Source organism: Chrysochloris asiatica, unplaced genomic scaffold (assembly GCF_000296735.1).
Source record: "Chrysochloris asiatica unplaced genomic scaffold, ChrAsi1.0 scaffold00066, whole genome shotgun sequence".
NCBI classification, from domain to species: Eukaryota; Metazoa; Chordata; class Mammalia; order Afrosoricida; family Chrysochloridae; genus Chrysochloris; species Chrysochloris asiatica.
This window is the reverse complement of record NW_006408584.1, coordinates 762,285-774,559: the sequence shown is the minus strand read 5'-3', so window position 1 is coordinate 774,559 and position 12,275 is coordinate 762,285. Positions and strand designations below refer to the sequence as shown.

At 34.5% G+C, this 12,275-nt stretch overlaps 1 pseudogene; it reads left to right on the top strand.

The window, feature by feature from the left end:
- Window positions 1-2,701, top strand: part of LOC102821942 — a 5,203-nt pseudogene extending 2,502 nt beyond the window's left edge.
- The last annotated feature ends 9,574 nt before the right edge of the window (window positions 2,702-12,275 follow it).

Below are 12,275 nucleotides of genomic sequence, written 5' to 3'. Positions count from 1 at the left end.
CCCCTCTACCTCTGGGTATCTCACGTTTGTGGCTTTCCCACCTTATTGAAGATAGATTTTCCCCTATGTTTCTTTTTACTCTTAATTTTTTTTATTGTGAATTAAGTCAAGGTTTACAGATCAGATTATTGGTTTACATTCAACAGATCATATGCTTCATTTCATTACAATGATTGCGCTCCCCTTCAGGTACCATCAGTTAACAGTGTTTACCTCTATTCACGTTAATGCTTGCGTTTCTTCCTGTCTTCGGCTACAAGTGGGAGTTTTGATGTTTAATTTTGATGTGCTTTGTGTACATTTTTACTTTCATACTACACTCCAATAAAATTTCTCCTAAAAAGAAAGACAAAATCATTCAGAAACACCAATTTGTTTCTATTTATAGAAGATTGTTTGTGATACACATGATAAATGATTTTAACTTGTGAATAGTCAAAATATATTTATTGTGAATCAATGTAAGTTATATCTGTTTTCTTCCTGTCACACTTGGAGGAAAAAATACAAAAGATTTGGTCAGAAATACTTTCAGCTACACATGTCAGTCTTGTTAAGAACAACTGTTCTACAGGCTCAGGACAGTTACCATAATCTTACACCTTCCTTCTGTTGTAAAAATCCCTTCTCTGGTGTACTAGCTCCAATGTGTGCCCTTTGTTATATCCTTAACTTAAACAGCTGGCTATAATTTGGCTTTGCTTTCATTTTTAAATGTTTTCTCCTTATTTGCCATCAACTTCATGCTTATCAACTCTTGGGGTAATCTGAACTAATAGGTAAATCCTGTCTTACTTTATATTCTACTTTTCTACCATGCAGATAAAATTCAAAGCTTTGCACTATAAAGATGTGACATTAATATCTTTTAAAAATAGTTATAAACTATCTTAGTCTTAGAAGAAGAAAGTCACCACTGAGAAATTCATTACTAATTATAAAAGAAATTCTAGTCATGATGATAATAACATTAACAGTAGGAAGAAAAAGAGGAGGAGAAGGATGAATGTAATGTCATTGCTCTTGTTATGTGGACCTGGAATTTTGTCTGAAGAAACATCCCTAATATCCTGTTAGGACTTTGCTATATTTTATAGTTTATAAATTTAGGAACAGAGAATTAACTTTATATTCTCTCCATGACTCTTTCTGCTCATCTATAAAAACTTGAGTACTTCCATGACCTGTTTATTACAATCAATAAATCCATTGCTTTTTTAATGCAGCAGAAAGAACATTTTGAAGTGAAACAGAAAACTTGGCTTTCTATCAGGCACCTTCACTGACTAGCTGTACAAAATTAAGTAAATTATTTTCTGAGCCTCTTTTAACTCTCATGCTAAAGATGAGTATTGATAGCTGTATATAACAATATGGTTTGATTATATGAATTACAAGGCACATATCACTTTGCTTAAAGTTGTTGTTATGTGCCATGGAGTTGATTCCAACTCATAGCGACCCTGTACAGGGTTTCTGAGGCTGTAAATCTTTACGGGAGCAGAAAGCCTCATCTTTCTCCCACAGAACAGATTTCAAATTGCTGACCCTGAGGTTCCCAGCTCGATTTGTAAACACTACGCTACCAGAGCTCCTTTAGTGAGTCTTAAGTGATTCTCTACTTAGTGAGTCTTTAAATTAGTTGAAGAAAAGCCCCAGAACTGTGTGCCTCAATAATTGCAAGTGATGATAAGACTGTTGGGATAACTACTCAACTATCTATTCAGAGTGGATCTCATAAAAAAATTCTTTACAAAGTGCTGGAAATTGAAAGCTACTATTATTTAGTCCTACCTAAGTTTTTGGTGTTGCTTTCATCATCAAAAAGAGCATATCAAGCTCAGTCATGAAGTGCAACACTGTCTGTGATAGGATAATATCTATATGCCTGCAAGGCAGACTAGTTTAATACCACTATTATTCAAATTTACACACCAACCACTAAAACCAGTGATAATAAACTGAAGAATTCTACAAACATCTTCAGTCTGAAATTGATCAAATATGAAATCAAGATGTATTGATAATAACTGGAGATTGGAATGTCTTCATAGTAGAACTACAAGGATGAAACTATATGCCATGTATTTTGTTCTTGTGCTGTGATGCTATATTGGATTTCCAAAGAGCAGCTGGTGAGTTTGAACTGTCAACCTTGTGGTCCTCAGTCCAGTACTGATCCTACAGCACCATATCAGGTGTCTTCTACACCATGTATAAATAATGATAATAAAATATCTTTTCAGAAATTTAAATAAAATTACTCTGCAGACATAAAACTTGCCAATTAGTAACTCTGGAATGAATAATACCTAAAGTTTAATAGAGTAAGATTTTTGAATTAAATGGGAATGGCATTTAATTCAAGCTTAATGATATTAGCTTTTTGCAACTGTGTACTTTGTCTTTCCTAATGTTTCAAGTCTTGGAGCTCAGAAGTCCAACAGTTTTGTGGCTTACCTTCTTAGTCTTGTCATAGATTGAATTGTGTCCCACCAAAATATGTGTCAACTTTAGGTTATGGTTGCCAGTGACTTGACAGTTATGCAGTGATGCAGTGTGGCAGTTATGTGATCTGGTGTGATAAACCAATAAGAGGACTAAGGTTGCTGCAATACCCTGAATCCCATCACAACCCATTCAGTGTAAGGGAGTTTCTCAGGGGTGTGACTTGCAATACTGTTTTTCTTACAAGAGATAAAAGAAGAGAAATGAAAGAAGAAAAAGAGGAACCTACTACCACCAAGGAGTCTTGGTGTGGTATTGTGGGATAAAGCACTGGACCACAAACTTTGTTTGAACAGCACGACCAGTGATTCAAATTCACTAGCCACTCACTGGAAGTCTTATAGTATCACTATGAGTCGGAACCAGCTTGAAGGCATTTAACCACGGCAACAACTGCCACCAAGAAAGAAATTGCTGGAGTGGAGTACATCCTTTGGACCTGGGGTTCCTGAACGTTCAAGCTTCTAGAACCAGTGAAAGATTAATGCCAAGACCATGGAGATCTCCAAGGGGTGCAGACCCACAGATGTTGAAGGTAGATAAGGATGCTTCCCCAGAGCAGGGAGGAAGAGAAAGCCTTCCATGAGAACTGACACTCTGAATTTGGACTTCCAGCCCCTTAAACTGTGGGATAATGAATCTATTTGTTAAAACCATCCACTTGTGGTATTTCTGTTATAGCAGCAATAGATAACAAAGGCAAATCTCTATAATTATAGTTCTGTTTTTGAAATTATACTATTTAAATCTAATTTTCACATTTCAAGTATTTTTTAGTAGTAATTATGTTTATTTTTTCTGAACCTATTCCTAAGAATGTTGTTTTTTAAAATATGAGACTATATACATTTTTAAACTCATGAATTTTAAGTCTGTTTTCTGATACTTTATGTGCATACTTATAAAGTTGATTGTATAATTTTGTGATACTATAGCTCCTCAAAATATTTATTTAAAAAGCATGTGTTAATAGTAAATGAAAGCATTTTAAGGACTTGTTCACAGTTTTTGTACTTGTCATTTCTACTGTTTTCATGCTGCCCTTTTTCCCAGGAGTCAAGAGACTATTTTGGCCAAGTGGCACTCTCTCTGAGATGCCAGTATGCTGTTTAAATTAAATTCACTTAAAGCAAAGCAAACCAAAGACATAAACAGAACTGAATAGCTATTTTAAGCCCCCTCAACACTTTTTACCATGCTCTTATCTTCAGGGTGGATTTTGAAAATATTACATTACAAATGTTGATATTCAAAATAGCAGTGTACAAACATACCCCAAATCTGTCAATAGACTTTAGCTTTTCCTTAAATGATCTTTTCATAATAAAAACAGAAGCAAAACAATTATAAAGAAAGTACCCAATGTTAATACCACTAAACAAATTATAAATTTGAAAAATTAGACACTTTAGTTAGGCAGTGAATTTCATATTATGAAAGCAATGTATATCAAGTTTCAAAGATTTTTGCTAGTTTTACATAATATGTTTCATCTGTAGCTGATAATTTTCAAAACTCATAATGTTCTCCCAGGTAGAAGTGGATGTCATTCTCTGGTTTGACGTCAAATCCATAGGTTTAAAGCTTTGTCAGGTCTTGACAAAAAACAAAAAACAAAAACAACTGTATTAAACTTACAGTTTTGGGGATGATAAAAAGACACTCCAGGATAAAAAGAAAATATTGACGTTGTCAAGAATTTCAATTTACTTGGATCTACAATCAATGTTCATAGAAGCAGGAAAAAGATTAAATGACATATCATATTGGGCAAAACTGCCTTAAAGTATTTCTTTAAATTGTTAAAAAACAACTATGTCACTTTGAAGACTGAAGTACACTTGACTCAAGCGAAGTTGGACAATGAATAAGGAAGACCAGAGAAGAATTGATGTATTTTAATTATGGTGTATAATGAGAATATTGAAAATAGCACAGACTGTTAGAAAAATGAAGCAATCTGTGTTGGAAGAAATACAGCCAGAATACTTCTGAAAAACAAGGATGGTGAGACTTTGTCTCTTGTACTTTGAACATATTATCAGAAGGGACAAATCCCTAGAGAAGAACATAATGTTTGGTAAACTGGAGAATGAGCAAAAATAAATAAATAAAAGAAAGAGCTTCCATAGACAGATTGACACCGTGGCTGCAATAATGGGCTCAAATTTAGAATGATAGCCAGAAGGCTACAGGACTGGGCAGTGTTTCTTTCTGTTGTACAAAGGTTTGCTATGAGTCAGAACCAACTCAGTGTTCCCTAAGAGCAACAACCTGTTGACTCTGAGTTGATTCTAACTCTGTAAAGTAGAGTAGAACTTTCTCATAGGAAATGGCATTAATTCTTATGTAAGAAGACTGCCACATCTTTTTTCTATGGAGTACTGGTGGGTTAAAACATCTGACCTTTAGTTTTGAGACTGAACTCTTAACCACTGCACCAACAGGTCCACTTTTGTATGCAGAAGAGAACTATATTACTTTCTAAATACAACACTCATCTTAGCTTCAATTCACCATAGACCAGTTCCTCATGGCATCCCAGTCCTACATTTTTGACAGATGTTATCTGGGATCTTTATATTCACAAAAGAAAACTTACCTTAACCTTTACGTATTTGATCTTTAATGTTTTTATATTGACTTGCACGCATCAATTCAGAATACTTTTGTTCAAAACTTTATCAGAGAACACAATCTTAAAACACATGCTGTCCAAATTTTATTAGACTTTTGTTATTGTTGTTAAGTGCCACCGAGTTGATTCTGACCCATAGTGACCCTGTATAGGGTTTCCAAGGAGCAGTTGGTGAGCTTGAACCACTGACCTTGCAGTTCATGGCTTTGCAGTCTGGCACAAGGATAGTTTGAAAGAACATGTAATCCAATGACATTTCTAAATTACTATAAATTGAGAAATTCTATAAATAGAAGCCACAAATTATCTGTCAGTTTGTTGTACTGTGGTGGCTTTCTTGTTGTAATGCTGGAAGCTATTCCACTGCTATTTTAAATATCAGGGTCACCTCTGAGGAATAGGGTTCAGCAGAGTTTCCAGACTAAGACAGACTAGGAAGAAAGTAAGGAAGACTACTTCTGAAGGTATAGTCCATAGAAATTTATGGATAGCAGCAGGAACGTGTCAGATATAGTGCCAGAAGATGAAAACATTATAAAGAGCAGCCAAATATTGTCAAATATAGTACTAGAAAATGAACCCTTGAAGTTGGAAGGCACTCAAAATTAAAACTGAGGAAGAGCTGCCTCCTCAAAGTAGAGGTGATGATATTGACATAAATGGGTAAAACATTTGGGACCTTCATTTGTGATGGAGAACAACTCAAAATAAGGTGAAACAGTTGCAAACATCAATCATCAGAACATGGAATGTATGAAGTATGGATCTAGGAAAACTAGAAGATGTTAAAATTAAATAGAATGCATAAAAGTGATAATCTAGGCATTAGAATGTTGAAATTAGTGCCACACCAGGACTTCTAATATACATTAGAAGGCAAAAAATGTTACTTGGCTAGTTTTTAATTTGTTGTCACCAGTAAAATCAAGAACAATTTTTTAGCTTGTCTGTCTTGTTGTTGTTGTTGTTATTAGGTGCCATCGAATCGATACTGACCCATAGCAACCTTATGCACAGCAGAATGAAACACTGCTGTCTGTCTTAGACCCTATCAATAGTATAGGTATACTGAAAATATTTTATTCTTAATTTTCCATTTCTCTATATTGAATCTGATGGAGTGTGTGTGGCACTATGGGTTAATGTACTGGACTGCAAAATCAGTTTGAACTGCAAGGTTGGTGATTCAAGCTCACCAGCCACTCCTTAGAAACCCTATATAGGGTAGCTATGGGTCAGAACTGACCCAATGGCACTTAACAACAACAACATATTGAATCTGATCATTTTAAAATAAAGGAGTTGCAAAAAGCTCATGGAAAAAATTAAAAGATAATGGAAATGTTTAGCAAAATTTTCATAGTCCCCCTAGTGTATACATATCATGTCCAATTTATTTAAAAACAAACAAACCAGATATAGTCTTTGTGATACTTATTGGAGCATTATTGTTGTTATGTGTCATCAAGTCAGTACCAACCCATAATGAACTTATGCACAACAGAATGAAACACTGCTAGGTCCTGGGCCAATCTCCCAGTTGTTGCCATGTTTGAACCCATTGCTGCTGCCACTGTGCCAACCCATCTAATTGGGGGTGTTCCTCTTCTTCTCCAAACCTCCAGTTAATAAAACATAATATCTTTCGTGAGGATCTGGTCCCTCCTGACAATGTGTCCAAAGTATGAGAGATGAAGTCTTACCATCCTGGCTTCCAAAAAACATCTGGCTGTACTTCTTCCAACACAGATTGGTTTGTTCTTTTGGCAGCCCATGGTATTTTTAATATTCTCCTCAAACACCATAACACAAATGCATAAATTATTCTACAGTCTTCCTTATTCAATGACAACTTTCATAGGTTTATGAGGTTATTTAAAACACCATGGCTTGATTCAGGTCCACCTTAGCCCTCAAACTGACATCTTTGCTCTTGAATACTTTAAAAAGGTCTTGTACAACAGATTTGCTTAATGCAATATGTCATTTAATTTCTTGGCTGTTGCTTCCATGAGTGTTGATGGTTGATCTGAGCAAAAGGAAGTCTTCGATAACTTCAGTTTTTTTCTCCATTTGTATGCATGTTGTTTATTGGATCAGTGGTGAGGATTTCTGTTTTCTTTATATTGAGATGCAATCCATACCTAAGACTGTTGCTTTTGATCTTCATCAGTAAGTATTTTATTGTATCATTATCATCTGCATACCACAGTCTATTAATGAGTCTTCCTTCCATCCTGATGACACGTTTTTCTTCATATAGTCCAGTTTGTCAGATTATGTGCTCATTATAAAGACTGAATAACTATGGTGAAAGAATACAACCCTGGAGCACACCTTTCCTAATTTTAAACCATTCAGTGTTCCTTTGTTCTGTTTGAACAACTGCCACTTGGTCTATGTATAGATTCCACATGAGCACAATCCTTATAATGTTGTCCATAGCTTCTCATGCTCCACACAATCAAAAATATTTGCATAATCATAAAGCTCAGGTAAACATCTTTTTGGTATTCTCTGCTTTCGGCCAAGATTCATCTGATGTCAGCAGTGATATCCTTCATTGCACATCCTCATCTGAATCTGGCTTGAATCTCTTGCAGTTCTCCATCAATGTATGTTTGTAACCATTTTAAAAAAATATTTTTAGCAAACTTTTACTTGTACGAGATATTAATGATACTGCCCAATGACTCCTGCATTTCATTGGGTCATCTATATATGGAATGGGCATAAATATGGATTTCTTCAATCAGTTGGCCAGGTAGTTGCCTTCCAAATTTCATGGCATATGTGAGTGAGTGCCTCCAGTGTATCATCTGTTTGTTAAAATATTTCAATTTGTATTCCATCAATTCCTGGTGCCTTGTTCTTTGCCACTATCTTCAGTGCACCTTGGACTTCTTCCTTCAGTGTCATAGGCTCTTGATAATAAGCAACCTCTTGAAATGGTTGAATATTAACCATTTCCTTTTGGTACAGTGACTCTGTATATTCCTTCCATCTTCTTTTGGTCTTTCTGCACCATTTTATATTTTGCCCACAGAATCCTTCAAGCCAAGGTTTCATTTTTTTCTTCAGTTCCCTCATCTTGAGAAATGCTGAGCATATTCTCCCCTTTTGGTTTTTGAATGCATAGTCTTCACACATTTCATTATAATATTTGAATTTGTCTTCTTGAGTTTCTCTTTGAAGTTTCTATTCAACTCTTATACCTCCTCATTTTGTCCATTTGCTTTTGCCTCTCTGTGATGGAGAGCAAGTTTAAGAGTCTCTTCTGACATCCATTTTGGTCTTTTCCTTCTTTCTTATCTTCTTAATTACCTTTTGCTTTCTTCCTCTACGATATTCTTGATATCATCCCTCAACTCTTCTGTTTTTTCTCTTTTTAGAGTCTAATGCATCAAATCTGATCTTGAGTGAATCTCTAAATTCAGGTGGGACATGTTCAAAGTCACAGTTTGGTTTATGTGGACTTGTTTTAATTTTTTTCAGGTTCAGCCTGAATTTGCATATGAGCAATGGTTGGTCTTTTCCACAGTCTTCCTCTGGTCTTATTTTTGCTGATGATATGGAGCTACTCCACCATCTCTTTCCAAATATTTAATTAATTTGATTTCTATGTATTCCATCTGGTAAGGTTCTTAAGAATAGTTTTCTTTTATATTGATTTAAAAAAGTATCTATAATGAGGAAGTCATTGGTCTTGCAAAATTCTACGGTAAGGTCTCCAACATCATTTCTATTATTGAGGCCATATTTTTCAACTACTGATCTTTCCTCTTTGTTTCTGATCTTTGCATCTAACAACCAGTAATTATCAAATACATCTTGATTGCATGTTTGATCAATTTCAGACTGAAGAAGTTGGCAGAATTCTTCAATTTCATCATAATTGGCTTTAGTGGTTGGTGAGTAAATTTGAATAATAGAGGTATTAGCTGGTCATTCATATAGGTTTATCATTATTTTTCTATTATATATGTGGTGCTGTACTTCAAGACAGGTCTTGATATGTTTTTTTTTATGATAAATGCAAGGCTATTCCTCTTTGATTTGTCATTTCCAGCATAGTAAACCATGTGAATGTCCGATTCAAAATGGCCAATACCAGTCCATTTCAACCCAATCATGCCTAGGATATTGATGTTTATGTGTTACATTTCATTTTTGACAATTTTCAATTTTCCTAGATTCATACTTTGTACATTCCATGTTCTGTTTTTTAATGGATGCTCACAGCTGTTTTTCTTCATTTTGATCTGTGCCCCACAAGCAAATGAAGGTCCTGAAGGATCTACTCCATTTGCATCATCACTGCCCAACTCTACTTTGAGGAGCTCTTCCCTAAACACATTTTGAGTGCCTTCCAACATGGAAGGCTCATATTCTGTAACTGTATCTGACAGTATTCTGGTGTTGTTCATCATGTTTCAATATTCAAAAATCTTGTGCTATTTGAAAGTGTTTATTGCTATTCATAAGGTTTCCACCACAGTTGACCCTGCTGGTATTTAAAATTTTGGTGGCATAGCTTTCAGAATCACAGCAACATGCAAGCCACCAAAGTATGAGAAGCTGACAGATGATTGGTGGTATTGGAGTGTATATATTTAAAAATATATATTGAATTCTATTTCAAAGCCCTTTGGAGTTTTTTTTTTTTTTTCTTCACATTTTATAACTCAGATGCTTTTTACTTTTCATAATTATGCATTTTTAACATTTTATTTTGATTTAGGTTAATGTTTATGCAGTAGAACATCAGTTTTACAATCAACAATTCATATACTTTTTTTTTTAATCTCAGTAATTGGAATTCCGTCAATGTTACATCACAAATACCACTTCCTTTCTGTGTTTCTTGATTCCTTATGAACTTTGTCCTTTTGTAAATACTAAACTTTTGATCTCAAATGACTGATTATTTTAAGGTGTGCATAGCTTACTAGGGCTATGTTCCCCTTATAGGCCCAGCTATTGTTTTGATGAAAATTGAGCTGTAGGGATGAATTTAGTTCTAGAGCTGAAGAGTGACTAAAAGTTGTAATATTTGAAGTTCCACCAGTCTATACCTAAGGAGTAAGCTTGCTCTCTCTTATGATTTTATATTTTGTTCTACATTTTTCTCCTGCTTTCTTAGAGAATGATGACGTTAATTTATTTAGTAAGGTAGCATGCCCTTCCCATAATTTATTAATCTTTTAAATAGTACAGTATGATTTCTGAGACAATTTTTACAATTTCAAAATAAATATATTCCAGCAAAATAACATATTCAGTTGATTGACTTCCTTTGAATACTTTTTGTGTATGTGTGTGTGTTTGAGGGTAGATTCCTGTGAAACTAACATCTGCCTTTCTAATTGTTTGAAATGTGAATTAAATAATAATGAAATAATTGTACATTCTTGTGTGTCAGCTATTAAATTACAACCTGTTAAATCTAATCCAACAATTCTATACTTGGCTTTGTCACAATATGAACAGAACTCTGAAATGCACATTTTTGCTTTGCCTTTTTTAGGGGAGGTGTATTTATTGGGGGAGACAATAAAGAAAGACTACAAGACTGGAGAAGGAAGAAAAGGGCTGCTACTTCCCATTTGCAGCATGGGGATTACTTGTCTGTCTGTCATTCTTCTGTTATCCTAATCACCTTTCCATCTAGTGGTCACAGTTTCTTCTGGTAGTAGAAACTGAATCCACTTTGTCATCTTTCCAACTCTTGTGGGCAAACTCCATCACACCCTTCCTTATAGATTACGGCATCTTCTTGGAGGTGGCCACTATGTCAGGGTTCATAGAAGTCAGTGTGCCAGGCCCAAGGAGCCCTTCTCCAAGCTTAGAGGCACCAACATTATTTCAGCCTCCTCCTCTAAATATCTTTAATTTTAATAATCTTTTCTAGCAGTTACTACTTCATGAAATCTTGAAAGTTTGCTGTTAACCCTTTTAGTTACTTAGTTGAAAGTTTTATACATAGTTAACAAATTTGTATATTAAATTCTTTCTTCTTTAAATACCTATTGCCATCAAGTTGATTTCACTCATAGTCACACTATCAGACTGAGTAGAATTGTCCCACAGAGTTTTCTAGGCTGTAATCTGCATGGAAGCAGACAGTCATGTCTGTCTCCCATGGAGTTACTGATGTATTCGAACCACCAACCTTTAGGTTAGTTTTAATCACTGAGCATTTAATTACTGCATCACCAGGGCTCCTGCCTTCTTTAAGCAAATAGTGAGTTTTCTCTTTCCTGATAGGACCCTGGCAGTAGCAGGAAATGTGAATATGATTTCTTTATTGAAAGTGTAATGTCATCAAATAAAGGATCAGATAGCTAGTATTTATTGATGTGTGGGGAGTTTTGATTTAGATTAGAATTTTATAGCTTGAGATAAATTCTACAGTATAACACCTTTTAATATTGAGAAGATGAGAATAGAAAATATTAGATTAGGATGTTTTACAAGCAAAAGTATTTTTTCCTTCTAATTTGACGCACACTTAAAAAAATTAATAGTTTATTAATGAAGTAGTGAATGAAATTATTTCTAGAGAAATTCAAAGCTGGAGAAACACCTTTAACTTATTGATCATTAGAACAATGGGATTCTATGGTCTAAGATTCCAGAAATCTGAATGATTCTTAAAACTCAGGGTGATTTATTTTAAGCACAATAATGTTTAATTTACTTGTAAAATTGATACTATTCATCTTCTTATATAGTTTTCCATGGGTACTGTTGAAATTTATCAGATTATACTCTCCTATCATCTACCTCAATGACTAATGCATTATTAGAATTTATTGTATAACAGATGGATAAGGAGTGATTTCATTTTTATTAGCACTGGTATATCAGGTTATTTAGCACTGTACCCCAAACAACACAACTATTTTAACATTAAGTTTTGTACTTTACAGATCTAGATCAAATGTCTTGGCTTATGAAAGTTGACTCAGCCACTATCCACTAAGTAAATAGCAGGAAATAAAACATATGGAAAGAAGCACATTTCGGGATACTGTTGCTAAGAAACTATTACAACTAAAAAATGTTGAAATAAATCCTAAAAAAAATCACAAATCTGCTTAGACTAGAATTAAGAGAAAGAAATTAT